Raw genomic sequence first — 16,484 nt, forward strand, 5'->3', positions numbered from 1 at the left:
CAAATCGGGCATAGCGTGATTTACATTCCCTCTGATGTCCTCCACGTTCAAGGAGCAAATTTCGAGGTTACTATAAAGGTAGTTGCTATTTCACAAATGTAATAGAATAACGAAATCGATTCATAAAATATTTTGAAATACCGATCGTATAAATTATGTTCTCTTTAAAGTAAAACATAAAATTAATTAATTTCTCCCATAATACCCCATTTTGTATCAAGTATTTAATAGAATAATTAGCCTCATTATTTATTTATTTCCTTTAAAGCAGACAATTAGCTCGTTTTTATTAAATGCTCCAATTTTCATGTAATAATTATTATGCATAAATTACATATATTCTATAAAACATCATTATTAATATGTACATTTTATAAAGCTTATACATATATATGTACCTTATACATATATTTGTACTTGTGTGATTGGAATTTGCTTAAAATTTTAATAAATAAATAATACGATGAAAAAGTAGCTTTTTTTATTTTTTATTTTTTTGCTTCGCTTTAATCGTAGACCCTACTACGATCACGAATCAAAGAGAACGGATCGCCAAACGCCTACGATCATTCCTACGTCTGCTGTCATCAACCTCTATATACAACGTTCCGGTAGGTCTTAGTGCTTTTTACGTGACCTCTAGTACCATAGATTCTGTGTTCCCGAAGGTCGAACTGTGTCTAAGTATATATATTTATGTTAGTCGAAAGTATCATATAGAAACCTATAGACTAGTATAATTCTCTATCACATATTAAATACCCAAATTATAAAATAATAAGCATCCAAACGAATGACTTCCATTTTATTTACATTTTATACCGAAACAACACTCAACGTCGTTCAAGTGCCAAAATTTGATAAACTTCCAAACGATATCTATAACCATTGTAGGGCTTGAGTGGTTCTTTATTTAAATGACGCTATAAAGAAATATCGTTCCCGTAATATCTGAACATCTGTCGCCGAAAAGAAGGGAACTTTCGACGCGACAGTTTATGAGACCGCCGCACTTTCCGATATTTAGTATGAAAATGTTTTTTGATGCCTTCCCCAGCCAGCCTCCAGCCAGTGTAGGCCACGCTCGTTTCTTTTTTATTATAATGTTTGGCAAATTTATTTTGCTATATTTTTTTGAAGTATCGACTTCAATAACCCCTTTCTATAGAGCATTGTTGAATGAAATAGATACGTGCTTTATGGCCTTTGATTCTAATTAAATTTGGTGTGATATTGCTTAAAATAAATTGTAATAAATATTTAATCTTTTTAAATGAAATAATAATTTGAATTTCAGTAGAAACAAAAGCATTGAATTTATTGATTGATAAATTCACCTTGCTTGCTTTGCTATGAACCCGCGTATAGTTGTAGAATGCAGTAGGAAACTGCAGTCTACAACTATACGTAGGTTCAAGGCCCATTCAAAGTTATCCAGTATTTCACTGAAATTAATAGGAAAAATGTATATGTTTAATATTACTTTTCCGTACACATTATTAAAGGATAATCAAATTTAGTGGCATTATATTCAGGTCTCTTTAGCTATATAAATTAACAGTATATCTAATTAGAACGCAAAACCGAAAATTTAATATTATAATCATTCCCAGAGTAGAATTACAGTCAGCAACAATTCTCTTCACCCAACTACCCCCAACAAAGCTATATTAATATGGTGTTAACTTCATTTTCAGGTGCTATGTGATATAATATACCTGATTTACATAAATCAGATTGCAGAGAACTAAATTACAAAGATACTCGTATATTTCAAAGTAGTATATGATGTAAATCAGCTTGGAGAAATTCAATCCATGTAGTATTCGTGGGCTTAGAATACGCTGTATATATTAAACGTTGACCCCCGTTCGTGATCCAGGGCGGACTGTGGAGCCGAATTATTAATGAAGTGCAAGTTCTACTGCCGAGTACCGACCGCACAGACATATGTGAGGTCCTAGTGGGTAGTACAAACGTGCGTATTAAACGCTGAACCGCTGCTACCAATTTAATAGTTTAGTAGTTTTGACTAGTAATTTCTCTTGCGCTATGGTAGTATTATTATCGATCAAAAACATATAAATTTGAAATGAGAGTCAAGTTAAATGTTAAATCATGCGTCGTTCTCAACTTCTCTGACAAAAGAATGAGAGATCTATAATGTATATCAATGTATTTTACAAGTATTTCCCTCATATCCACAAATTTCTAGCAGCTAAAGGTAAAATATAAAAGACTAGCCAAATGACTGGCAAATACTGACCTATAGCCACATATATCAACACCGTATTGTAGTAGTACGGTCGTAAGAAACTCCCTAAGACTAACTTAGCGTAGCCGTCTACAGCCAATTTCAGGGCGGCCTAGTCGATCGTACTGTACCATTACAAAAAAAACGCGCGTTTTACCCGCACGTTTACGCAGTTCTTAATATCGAAAGTTTCACCAATATGGCCGAGCGGCCATGTGCGGTGGCTAATAAAAGATAAAAGGAACTGTAACTCGTTTCTAAGTTGGGCTCTAGTTAAGCCGTGTTATTAATTTTATCTCACCTTTCGCCTTTTATTTACGACGTTGTTATTAAATTGTTTCGTGTTAAGGTCATGATGATATAAGTTTTATTAATATTGTTTGTATCTGTCGCTTATTTGTGTTGTATGTTATTTTCTATACCAGTTTATATGCTGTGGTTTTACACGGTGGAAATTTATTTTATTTATTTGTGTTTTTATCTGTATATACCTATGTAAAAGTCCATATATTTATCTAATGAATAATGGACATTGACAGAACTTTTTATTAAGTTTCAAACTTAAAGCAGAAAAAAAGAAATATTTCAAAATGTTTGAAGTATACTCTAGTATACTAACAAAGGGTTAAATTACGTAATTCGTAAAAACATGACTGTAAACCTTACTAAAATATAATTTTCATTAGATATCCTTTCAACAAAGTAATGATAACAAAAAATAAAACAAAAAAATAAAAACGTTTCCTCCTGAATAGCCTGAAAGCGCATCGAGTGAGCGTTTATTCGTCTCATTGGTTTAAAAAAGCGACGTTGCATAAATCGGACCGTTTTATAAGAAAATACGATCGATGAATGAATTCAGGGAATTTAGTTCAGTTGACGCTTTTGTGCATGAGGAAAAACGTCCGCTTGAAATACGTACGTACACAATAAAGATAGATACCAATAAAAACGTTTAGAGTCCTAGCATCTGTTGGTGCCTTTAACTGGAGAATTGTGACGAATAAAAAAAAACTAATTTTGTAAATAATTGTTAATCTATGCATATAAATTGGAGCGTCTGTTTGTGATTTCAGAATTATCATGTAAACGATACTTAAACACAATCAAACGATTTTTATTTTTTGTCTATAAGTCTTTCTGTTTGTCCGAGCTAATCTCCTGAATCGCAAAGCCAATTTTAATGAGACTTTCACTGTAAGATACAAAAGGTTATAGTGGAATATATGGGCTTCTTTTTATTCTGGAATTCTGCGGGATCGGGATATACGCAGGAATAGCGTGCATACACTTGTAAATAAGAAGTAATCAAATAAAATCCTAAATAAAAATGTATATTACAAATTATTGTATATATTACAGTTTATCCTAAATAAACTTAAGTAATAATAAATAAATAATCTTATAATTCAAGCGGGCGAAGCCGCGAGCGGGCCGCTTGTGAACCGTGAACTGTTTCATGTATTTATCATATAAATAAAATATATTTAAATTCCTTCAGACGATTATGGACAATACGTAATCACCAATGCCTTTACAATTATACTAATATATATCCAAAAAAAAATTTTTTATGGTAAGTTCTCTTTAAAAATATAACTAAGGTTCACAATACAGTTTAAGCTTCATATAATCTGCTTATACGCTTTTAACTTCCGAGTTCCACCTTCCCAACTCTTATGTGCGTAATTTATTATTATTTTAAACGATAAAACGTCATTTTGTAAATTGGACTGCCGCTATCGTATGAAACTGCCCTGAGGATGGACGCTGAGATGATCCGACTTAGCTGCTTCACGGAAAGAAAAATTACTGTAGTGTCAAATAGAAGTGTGCACACTGTGATACCGACATGTATTATGAGATTAATTTTCTAAGTCTTTGATAGAATGTGGAAGTATGCTGTATTGTAATACTAATTTTACTTTAAATAGGTTAACATTTTTATGTTTAACAGGGTAGCCAGAGGGAACCTTATGTTAAGACACTCCTTTTTCCGCTTTCCACATAATTAATAAAACAGCGTTGGTTCATAGAGTGGCGGAACTAAACGTTCTCAGAGCAAATAAAATGAATGTCCAACTAACTATATACTAAATAATTTTAAATTACACAAGAAGTAATAATAAAAAAATTATAATTATCTTCTCTCACCTCTTACGTTTATAGAAGGCTATCCGGGTAGCTTGTCTTGTCTACATTTAATAAATGAGTCTTAAATGGTGAACTTTATAAAAAAAGGATTCGTTCCTTAAGCACTTTTTTATTTTCTTTTTGAGCCCCGCACATAGTAGGGTAGAGAAGGAACTTAATGTCAAGATACTTTCCCATTTTCATTTTCCGCCAGACCTCGAGTTGTAGAACTCAAAGTACCTTGTTTAGAGCAAGGATAAAACTAAACAGTATTACATCCTTCTAAGTGGAAATGGAACTCACAACCAAAACACTTGTTTCCTGCACCACCCTGGCCTTAAGCCAGCCTTAACCTTTACTTACTAAAATTAAAACTAAAACTAATAAAATTACTATCTAAAATTTATTTATTTATCATTTTCATTTCAGGTCCCCCAGTGTGAACACGCCGCCGTGTCCCTCTGTTATCAGTGCAGGGACAATCGCGGCCATTCTTAAGTGGCTATTGAATCTCCGACCTTTCTGGATTAGAGAGTGGGATACTTCGGCCCCTTGTGTTTGCTACTCAGTTTTCCGGGTGTGAGGACCCGAGCACCGACCGAGTTGTGTATGTGTTTGTATGTATTGAGATTGTATTGCGAGAATTTACATCCTTTGATGATGTTTATCAGGAATGTTTACATTTTTTGGAAAAAGATCTAAAAATAGGTATAACTTCAATGGACCTATTATTTTGTAAAAGCATAATAACTGTCTCCATATATCTTATAAAGTATTTAATAAAACGTTATTATTATATAAATTTTTTATAGAACATATAATATTATTCTACTTGAACATGATGCCAGTCGTGACGCAGGGGCACAAATGTAAACGCGACTGGTTCGATTTCCACTCGAGGAAATCTTCTCTAGTGTCTAGGCAAAACTTGGCGTTCAGTTCCGCCACAAAACACGCGACCCAAACATATACAAAGCTCAATTAAAAGTTGTTATTGAAGCTTGTTCAAAAATGTCTTCGGCAGTGTAAGCAGCTTGGCTATGACCGTGTAAGTTAATTCAGTGTAGTGGTAGTATGGTATGGCAGAAACACTTTGTTTGAAATATTTGCTCGTAAACGGCATTCGGCTAAATGAAACGGAATTCTCGCTTATTACTACTCTACTAGTTTCAGATTTCCAAAACATTTCAAACTGTCGTGTCGCTATAAATTGTAGCGTTAGTATAAATATTTTAGAGGAATTGTCCTTCTTTACTATTTCCTTGCGAAAGCAGGTTGTATTTAAGGTATTTAAGTAATTCACATTATTGCATAAGTATCTAAATAAGTGAAAATTATTTTTTTGGCATAACACTGTTTTGACATATTTCGCAGAGAAGGTAGAGAGGATCTAACGATACCAACGTTGCTGTCCTCCATTTAATATTATAATATTATATTAAATTGTAGACAACAAAATAAAACTAAAATATTTAATAAAAAATGTTTTAATTTAAAAGGTTTTATTGTGAAGAAGAAGAAAGTAAATAAAAATACGATAAATATCCTAAAAGCTAAAAAATCGATGATTTTATTTTTTTTGTTTTGTGCTGTATCCACTAGCCAAAATCTTTCATTTGATACCTATCACTGAAATATTTTAAAAGAACATAACATCTACCATTTTGTAGAAGTGGCCAAATGACTTTATAATACTAATAGACTATAGGTATATTACTTGTCACCAAAACTATATAGGTGACCAGTTCACTCATAAACTAAATTTCAAATCGATCAGCAAACAAGAAGGGAGAACTGTTGAAAAATACACAAATCTATACAAAAAACCGTCAAATATAATAATAATTAGTTTCACGTTAACCACCTAAGCTGATATTGAGCTCTGACACCATGTAAAGTACATTGTCGCCGTCCCTCGAGACGTGAAAATAATACGTGCTCGAGGCTTACAACGATTAATGCTGCAACGTAAATATCGCTTCGTAACAAACAAGTTTTTTGTTTTATGCAAATTTCAAGATGGATTTAGAGATAATTGGAAAATATTGTTCATGTATACGCTTGTGAAAAGGCTTTTTAGCGTTTATTGTCCGATAATATTTTGTATGTATGAATAAATAATTTTTCAGGACCTCAGGTGTTTGTACCTCAAAAGATAAAAATTGAATCGAAACGAAATTAAGGTATCTTTGGCGTCCGTCTGTTCGTCTATCAAGACTATTTATCTTGAGATCTGGTGGACCTGAAATAGGATCAATAAAATCAAAAGATACGAGCATTTTTATATCATTTTTGCTGCACTTTGCATTAAATATGCGGACATACGACACAAATCGCAATAAAACAATGAAAAATTATTGAAAAGATGGGAACCGCAAGGAACGAAATTAAATTAAAGCTGGTAAAATGCATCGCGGTACATTTTAAGCAGCAATATTTATGGTGCACCGCGGCGTTAATCACGTAAGCCTCCGGTACGTATTATTTTCACGTCTCTAGAGGTGGTCGGCAACAATGTATTTTATGTAAGAGGAAGACTATATAACTTGTAATAAGTAAATTTAATTTTTGAAATTATTGTAAATCTTAAATTAAACTTAAAAATGTATATTCTTCTTTATTTTTAGCTTCACGCTTTATCCCACAAGTAGCAGGGTAGGCAGAGTCGAAGCATTGCTTTTTGAGATGCGATAGTCAACACCACGCATTTTGCCTTGCTAGCACAGCGAAGAAATGAAAATATTAATAAATAATAACGAATATCCCCCGAGTGGGAATCAAACCCACGATCGCCACGTGACAGTTACACGCACATCCCCCTGTCACGCCACAACAACCTCAAATATTAATAATAATCATTTAATACGAAAACGAAGAACTGGTGAAAAATTATTATTCTATCGCCGTCTCTCTAATTGGTACACCCAATTCTTCCGCTCGATCTAAATACTAACCAATGAACGATTGTCCCTTTGAATTACAGACACTTACCTCAGTCATTAATTAAACTATCCTTTTATCACGCTTGTAAAGCACCCTTTTGGGTCCCAGTGCGGTCGACGAGGGATTTATTTGGAATCTGTTTAGGATCATTGTCTTTATAGTTAGTGATTTCCGTATTACAAGGATTTCTACTTAATGAATGCTGTTTAGATCGGAGCGATTGGTGTAGAATAGATAAGGTACAATTACTGTTTGTTTGACCTGGAGCACGTTGTTCTGGTCGGTGTGCGTTTGTTCTGGTTGTATGGTTTTTTTTTATTAGATATTTTTAAATGAAATATTTATACCAGCGTGGATATTTATATTTTTAAAACGTTTTACGTATTTAAAATGGGAAGATGGATCGAATTTCAAAATATATATAAAGTTTCATAAAATAACATGTTCTGAATAACTCAAACCTAATAAAGTATAGTTTTTCTTTTGTAAAGTGTTTTGGAAATTTTGAAGTGATGTTCATTATTTTGTGTCCTTTATACTAATTATATTGAGCCGTCAATAAAACGTCAATATAATTGTCAATTAATGGATATTGATTTTGAACTAGAAATGCATTTAACTCCATTAATATTTAGCTGAAATGTCCAAAATAATTACAACAGTCAATTCTTAAGACAATAATACGAAAGAATAAATAAATATTTTATGTAGATTTTGCCTGTACACAGAGTAATTTTATCTAAAAGACATCGACCAAGGATTAAAAATCTATTAAGATCATGATTAAAAAACGTTTGTAAATTTCATAGTAGCACCACCCTCTGCATACCCTGCTATATATGCAATATAGCATGAACCTAAAAAAACTGACATAATAATTATAATAACAAACTCAAAACCCACTATCGACGATACCAATTCCAAACCCCATTCCACCCGAACGACAAAGTTAAAACAATATGCCCCTTCAGGGAGGTAAACTATTATTTATGCTTTGATAACACATGCAAATGGCCATGTTAGTGTTAATTCGAACCAGTGCCACGCTATAATGAAACATCGGCTTTGCCAGTTTCTAATGCGAGCTAGCTACGGCCAGCGCAATTATGGAACTAATACTAAATCATGTTAGTAAATTTCTATCAAATTATCTGGCAAATGAAGCTCGATTACCGGCTCATATCGACTGTGTGTAATTATGTTGAAGTTAGTAATGTGACAGCGATCTGAATTGACGATAGCACTATTATGGAAGGGTGGTTCTTTTATTCTTTAATTGTTTTACTATTTAATTCGATTGATAATAATCTTATTCATAAAAATATTCATAAAATATATTTTCATGACTATTATGTGCTTTTTTTTATGTGTAGTATATGAAAATTATGAATATTAAATGTAACGCAAAATATATGTATTTAAATATATATATGTATTTAAATTTTAAAAAGATAAATGATGTTAAGATAGCTTGTGTAAATTATAATATATTTATTTATTCCTGAGGCCAGTCGTGGTGCATGGGTTCCACCTCTTAATACGCAATGTCTTCAGAATTCGGTGGAGAACGGAAAGCGAAGTGTCTAAACACTGGGCCCCCTTTGCCTGCCCTGATACAAACGAGATACAGTGTGAAGCTGAAAAAAATTCTATATATATTATTTTCTCTGTTATTTTAGAATGAACGCACACAATTAAAAAACAGAATAAATCTTTCAGAAACCGTATCTCAAGCGAAAACTCAAGCCATACCCATTCAGTAGTCGCACTCAATAGTAAAGTAGCATTACTTCCACTTAAGTACAACATGCAACATCACATAATCCCACTTCTAAATAGAATTGCAAAAGCTGTATACAGTTGTGCAATAAAAACCTTGGGGTCGTTTTAATAATTTCTTATAGTAATGTCTTTGCGCGACGTAAACGTAGCTAAACACCTAATGCCCGTTTTGTCGTTCCCTAGGATTACCTACGAAACGGTAAGCTTTGAGCTCACGCTTTAGTATTATGGGCCTCAAATAACGCGAGTTTATACGGCTTGAGTCACCTGAGTAGCTGTCCGTATATATTTGTAGTCATTTTAATATACAAATGTTTATTGCAATTAAATTTATTGTAGTGATATAAGAAATTTAGTGTAAGTCACTCCGTTCTCCGCTTTCCGCTCTATAGAGACTGAAGGCTAAATAATGTTAAAATATAATGTCAGTTCTATAAAACTTTTACTATCGATCTACGAGTATATACTAATGATCCCTTCTTTTATCAAGAACAATTGTTGTAGAATTGATTCTTTATAATAGTGTGCACCATATAAGATATACAAATATAATTACAAAATCACACATCATAATTTCGTATATTTTTGTTCATAAAACCGAGACAAAGCGTGGTGTTGAGTTACGCAAAGCAACAGGCAATGCCTCAACAATTCGGATTCTTCATTTCTCCGGTCTAGTTAATAAAATTAAGGCGTTGAGGTAACCCAGTCAACGCACAGTAATTCCAATTTGGGCGGAAGGTGGTTCTCTCTTTCTCTCTTTCTCTGAAATGTGTATTAATAATATAATTTAATATGTCTAATATGTTTTAATAGTACTAATATTTGTATATTAATCTAATAACATCTCTACAATAAACTTTAAGCAGTCGTCTTAGGTAAGCATACAAACTAAATTCTCTGTTGGAACTGTTGAATCTACGGCGCAAGTTATTAGGGTCCATTCGCCATAAGATATCGGCCACAAATCGAGGCCCGCTGTCAATTTGTCCGCTCGTTACCCTACCTGTGTGATATTTATAGGATATATTAATAAAACTATGCTGATTTGAATGAAACTATTATTAGTTTTATATTTGGTAGAGGAATGGATCCAGGGTATGCAATACACACGAGCCAATTTTCAAGACATTTACATAATGAATAACCTATATAATAGAAAAGTACCTACTCGAAATATGACATCATTACTTTATACTCATTATTATGAGATTATACTCCTTTGAAAGCAAATGAAGGAATACGAAGAAATTTATAGATGCCATATACTTGTAGTGCTAAAGGCAAAAAACGTGAAGAAAGAAACATCAACGAATTAAAATAAAGAAAACGTTTAAAAGTGGGTAATTTAAATGATTAGAAATCGTGCTTTTATATATTACTTGCTTATATCACCTAACTAACTAAAATCAGATATGAATATTCTTGAAATCTTTATGTTAACAATCTTTATGAATGGTTGTATGACTTTGTTATCTTTAAGCAATACTTTAAGGCCTGAGGTCCTGGGTTCGATTCCCACTCGATACAATGAAATATAAAGTAAAAGCTACATTTAAACTAATGAATATATTATTCATGGCAATGACTCATTATTATTTTTATAGTTTATTAATTAATATAAGAGTGTAATTTATATTTTTATGGCAGCCAGTTTTATAGTTCACAAATAAGCACCTACGTTTTAATCTGTACATATTAAAAACGCGATAAAAAATATTGTAGTAGTCAAAACTTTACGACTTAATGGAATAGATTTTTTTTATGTAGGTATAACTCATTGTATGACTGTAAGCCGGTTGTCTATTTATGTATGTATAAGTATATAAAGCAAGTACACCGCCTACCGATTTACATACTCCTATACCTTAAGGTTGCCTGGAAGAGATCGCTTATAGCGATAAGGCCGCCTGCTGTGCATTTTTCTTATATTTTGTATCTTTTCTTATTTCTCTCTATTTTGTGGTGTACAATAAATAGCATCACCTTGAGAACGAACCCTCAGACTGCACTTACAACAAGATGATGTCCCATGTCGATAGACGTTTACAATGGTATAAGCCTGTAAATTAAAAAGAATATTACATTTTAAATATTTAGAAAATATATAAGATAATATTAAAATTAAAATTATAAAAGTTAAAATGTAAAAATATTGCAAAATATAGTTCCCAACGAGGTAGGAGAAACTCATTTTGCCACTAAGTTTTCTTTTTCTACGGACCGCTGCAAAACAAATGCTATTTGCCTTACAGCCACCAAATTGCTATTTAACTTTATTAATAAAATTCTACCTCGCTTATTCCTTTTTGCCAAATAATATTTTTCTTTGTAGATGTGAAGTTCTTAATGTGGTTTTTAACAACTTAACATATTTTTCATTTCCTTGTTTATTAATATTGTAAATTATTTGAAAAAATTAAATATAATTTCTTTTTTATTAAGCATTGACATAGAGTGTCATAAAACATTTATATTTCATAAAAAAAATAAAAATCATATATATGTATTCTATTATTATATTTCCCTATATATTTTATTCGTTATATATATATTTACGTTACCTTGTATTTTCAATGTTCAGTCAGGCACAGAATTACTTTTTTAAATTATAAAGAAAAAATATCATAGATAGATAACAATAGAAAGAATCTTGATGGCACACTTTCAATATACAACCAGTTAAAAGTTGTTGCGTGAAAAAGCTGAAATTTTACAGCACATTAGTAAAGACGTAGTGATGATAGCCGTTATAAATAACCCAGTGAAAGTTTACTGTTAAATGGAATATTAGGCCGCTGTCACACGATCGTAATACTAATTAAAATTATGAAAAACAAAATTAATTTTTCGTATTAATGGTTGTTTACAAAATAACAATATATTTTTAAGCAGGTTGGAGTGACTTACATTCTTTTTTAAATTACATTTAAATAATTACTTAACAAGAAAATGTAAAGGAATAATTTATTTCTTTTAGCTATATTACATACGGCATACAGAAAATTAAATTTTAAATTTCTTGTTTATTTTTCATCTCTACAACACCTCATATTATATGACTGTTAAAAAAACATATATCTTAATAATTTCTTAATTTAATAATATTTTCTTATTGAAAATTCTAATTGAAAACACTAGTTTCCTCTGCCTACCCTGCTACATGCGGGAAATAGCATTAACCTAAAAAAATGTTACATTTAAATAACGCTAGTCCATTAACAGCCTAAAGTGAACGATAAACTCAAGCGTGATACGACGGGACGTCTGGTACTCGTAAACGGCGTGATAACGACTTTCATTTTATGACTGCTTCGGCATTCATGATACATTAATACATATGACTTTATAAATGCTTTCAAGTTTTATGCCGCCTTGTCATAACTTTGAAGTTGTTCTTTCATCAGTGCCCTCCCTTTGTGGCTCGATTGATGAACGTTTCACACGATGATCTTTATCTCGTTGAGGTTTTTTGGTGAAGATTTGTTTCAAAATTTGAGTATTTTAGGAATATTGCTTGTCAAAAATATATTACAACCAGTTTATAAGGTTTTTTTAGCTTTACTCTGTATCGTTGACAGGGAAGGCAGAGGGAACCTGAGAACCTAATGTTAAGACACTCTGTCATAATTTAAACACTTCCGTTCTCCACTTTCCCCCGAATTCTGGAGGCATTGCGTGTTGGGTGGCGGAACTCAACGCCGCGCTTTGCCATTTTCCCAGAGCGAGACGTTTTCGTTTTTCGTTTTTCGATTGAGCAGTATGCTGTTGGCCATATCGGCCTCTACAGCGTCACCGGACTTGGGGAGGCCGAGCTAGACGAGCTCTGACCTTGGCATGGCTACCGTGGAAGGTACCAACAAAAGAGAACACAGTGGCGCAAGGGCGTCTCCTTTGAGACTCGGACCGCGACTTGCGAACACCGTTCGTAGTGGGGGGCTTTGCTTCGATCGGTTCGACCAAAGCCTACTGGGGAGGGCTTTTGATGCCCTATTGGATTATTGATTGAGGGCTCCTCTCGCGCCGAGGCGCGATTGGGCCACAGTAAAGCTGGGACCTCGTCTCCACCGGCGGGGACGGTGTGCGTAGCGTGTATGTGTGCGATTGTGTGTAGCCCTACCTACAAATTTAGGGTCGTTCGCTTTAGTGATGGGGTCAGCATCATCGGTTAAGATATCCCGGGGTCGACGGCGATCCCACGGGCGACGTTTGGCGTAATTACACGAGTTTACCACCAGCGGATTCGGATGCGATTCGGCTTTAGTGAAATAACTACTAGAGAGCTTGCGACAGTGCTCTTTTACTGAATCTAATTTGACGTCTCTATGGAGATCGGTATTACGCATGTACCACGGGGCACCGGTAGTATTACGCAAGAAACGGTTTTGAATTACTTGTAAACGGCTAAGGTCTGTCTGTGCGAACACAACACAGGCGTAGGCGAAAATGGGTCTGACGCATGCTTTATAGAGTCGGATTTTATTTCTAAGAGAGAGTTTGCTTTTAGCACAAATGAGTGGATACAAACAACTTAGGACATAGGCCGCTTTGCGGCGAACATAAGTAATGTGGGCTTTAAAGGACAGTTGACTGTCGAGAATGACACCTAAGTATTTGGCCTGTTTGGCCTCGGGAATTATTTTGCCTAAAAGGCGGACATGTGGCAGGTAGTCTGTCCTACGGAGGGGGAAGTAAATGATGTTACTTTTATCGGGATTGACCTCTATGCGCCATTGAAATAGCCACTGACCTATGCGGTCCATGGACTTTTGGAGTCTTTTAGCTATGCAGACTGATACACGGCCGGACGTATAGACGGCGGTGTCGTCTGCGAAAAGGGCTAGGTTTGTACCTGGGGTTTTGGGGATGTCGTGAGTGTACAGATTGTACAGAAGCGGGGATAGTATGGAGCCCTGGGGGACTCCAGCTCTAACTGGCCTACTGGAGGAAAGGGTGCCTTCTACCCTGTATCTAAATGAGCGGTTTGATAAGTAGTCTCGAATGATGTGCACGAGTCTGTCAGGTACGTTAGTCTTTTGTAACTTGTAAATCAAGCCATTGTGCCAGACTTTATCAAACGCTTTTGCAATGTCTAAGAAGATTGCCGCTGATGGCATTTGTTTGGCTCGGGATAACAGGAATTCCGTGAGGCGGTGTACCTGGTGTATGCTGGAGTGTTTGGCTCTGAAGCCGAATTGTTCGGGGGGGATTATGTCATTGGCCACGACTGCGGCTTGGAGACGAGTGAGGAGGATACGTTCGTATATTTTGCCCATTGAGCTGAGAAGGCTTATGGGGCGATAACTGGACGGGGATGTGCGAGGTTTCTTAGGCTTGTGAATACCTATGACTATTGCCTCTTTCCATTGGTCTGGGAATGAGCACTCTTTTAAAAGAGTGTTGAAAATGGCAACGAGAAGCGTTAGAATGTGAATAGGAAGAATTTTAAGGATCTTATTCGAGATGCGATCGGATCCTGGGGCTTTCTTTGGCTTAAGGCGCTTTATAATGTCTTGTACCTCTTCGACAGAGGTCGGTCTTATAGGTTCGCCCGCTGGTGGCAACGGTGCCCACGTTTCGACCTGTGTGTCCACCGCGGCGACGTGAATTGGATCACACGGTTTTTCCGAGGGGGAGCATTGACTTTCTAGGTTATCCGCTAGGCATTCGGCCTTTTCGAGATCGTCTGAGGCTAGTGTTCCGTCCGGACGGATTAACGGCGGTAATTCGACTACGGTGTCGTTTTTGAATGATTTGGTTAATTGCCAGAACGCTACGTGCGATGGCGTAAGCTCTGATAACCTATGATCCCAAGATTCGTCTCTGAGGTCCTCGAACCGGGCTCGAACCTGTCTTTGGAGCCTCCAGAGTTTAGCGCGGTTTGCTGGCGACGGAAATGAATCGTGCGCCCTATTGGCGATGTTTTTACGTCTCATGAGCTTTCTGAGATCTCGCGGGATCTTAAAATGTCCTTCTGGATTACTTGGAATTTCCCTAGAACACTCGTCGAGAGTGCTACCCAGTCTGTCAGTAAGTTGGTTAATTTCCGCCTCGACTACTTCCACCGAGTCGAATCTGTCAGGTATGTCGTCTGTCGGTTCCGTGTCGGGATTGCCTAGGCGCTCCGCGAACTTAGACCAGTCGGTGATGGTGGTTTTAGGAAGAACTGGAGGACAATCGGGTCCTAATTTAACTATTACAGGTCTATGGTCTGAGTCTAACTCTGGTATTACCTCGATAGAGCGCAGCCTGAGAGAGACGCCCTGCAGGATGGCTATGTCGAGAATTGAAGGTCGGCCCCGGGGCCCAAATCTAGTGGGAGTGAGGGGGGCTATTATCTCAAAGCGAGAGGTGGTCAGGTCATAGATATTTTCGAGTTCGATTCCTCCTCTATTTGTGGAGTTGCAATTCCACCTGGTACTTTTACAGTTAAGGTCCCCGGCTATGATAACCGAGTCCCCCATGTCTAGTAGTGTCTGTAGGTCGCTTCTAAGTAAACTCTTTGATGGAGAGAGATAGGCGGAAGCTATAATAGTGGGTGGATGTCCAGTCATGTGAACCTTACAGACCGAAACTTCGATGTTAGTGAGCGTCGGCGGCGGATCGAGCGGTATGACGTGAAGCGTCTTTCTGTAAAATATGACGGTGCCGCCTTTGGCGCCGTCTCTGTCGTTACGAATAGTGCGGTAATTGGCTATCTTGGGATCCCTATTGCAATTTCTAAGGAACGTTTCCTGAACTAGAAATAAGTCGAGTTGTCGGTTTGTAACAAAATCGCGGACTAGCCCCATTTGCGTATTGAGACCGTTAGCGTTAAAATAACCTATGTTGAGAGAACGCGGCTTGACTCGCGCGAGTCTTAAATCGGGCGGGTTGATTCTAAAATTATTATTGACCGCCATTGGAAGTTTGAGCATTGACAAGTAGTAATTTGGCTATAAGCTTTCTGTTGAGCTTAATTACTTGAAGTCGACTTTTAGGATCGCCGTTTGAGTCTACTAAGCCTTTCGCGAAGGCCAATAATTCGTCTTTATCTAGTATATCTAGAAAGCTGGTCGCAATGTCGATCGCGTCTTCGATCCTATCCTGTTCTGTTACCTCCCCACGGGGCTGTCGGGCAGAGGAAGTGGCCCTGGAGGGCTTGGGTTTGGGATTGGAGGCCTTGGCGGCTTGGGTCTCTGGTAGAGGTTTTTTCCACGCATTGGTGGAAGGAAGAGGGGCTGGTTGGAGTAGTGGCTGAGGGCCGGACGGGTTTTGCGCTGGACGGGAAGGCATCGAAGCCTTATGCGTCCTGCCGCCCTTTCCGCCGGACCTGCGTGGGGCCCTAGGGCATCCGCGGTAATTTGCGGGGTGCCCTTGGGTCTCACACAAG

The sequence above is a fragment of the Heliconius melpomene genome, chromosome 17, assembly GCF_056956725.1.
Source record: "Heliconius melpomene rosina isolate 202511_hmr_F chromosome 17, ASM5695672v1, whole genome shotgun sequence".
NCBI lineage: Eukaryota > Metazoa > Arthropoda > Insecta > Lepidoptera > Nymphalidae > Heliconius > Heliconius melpomene.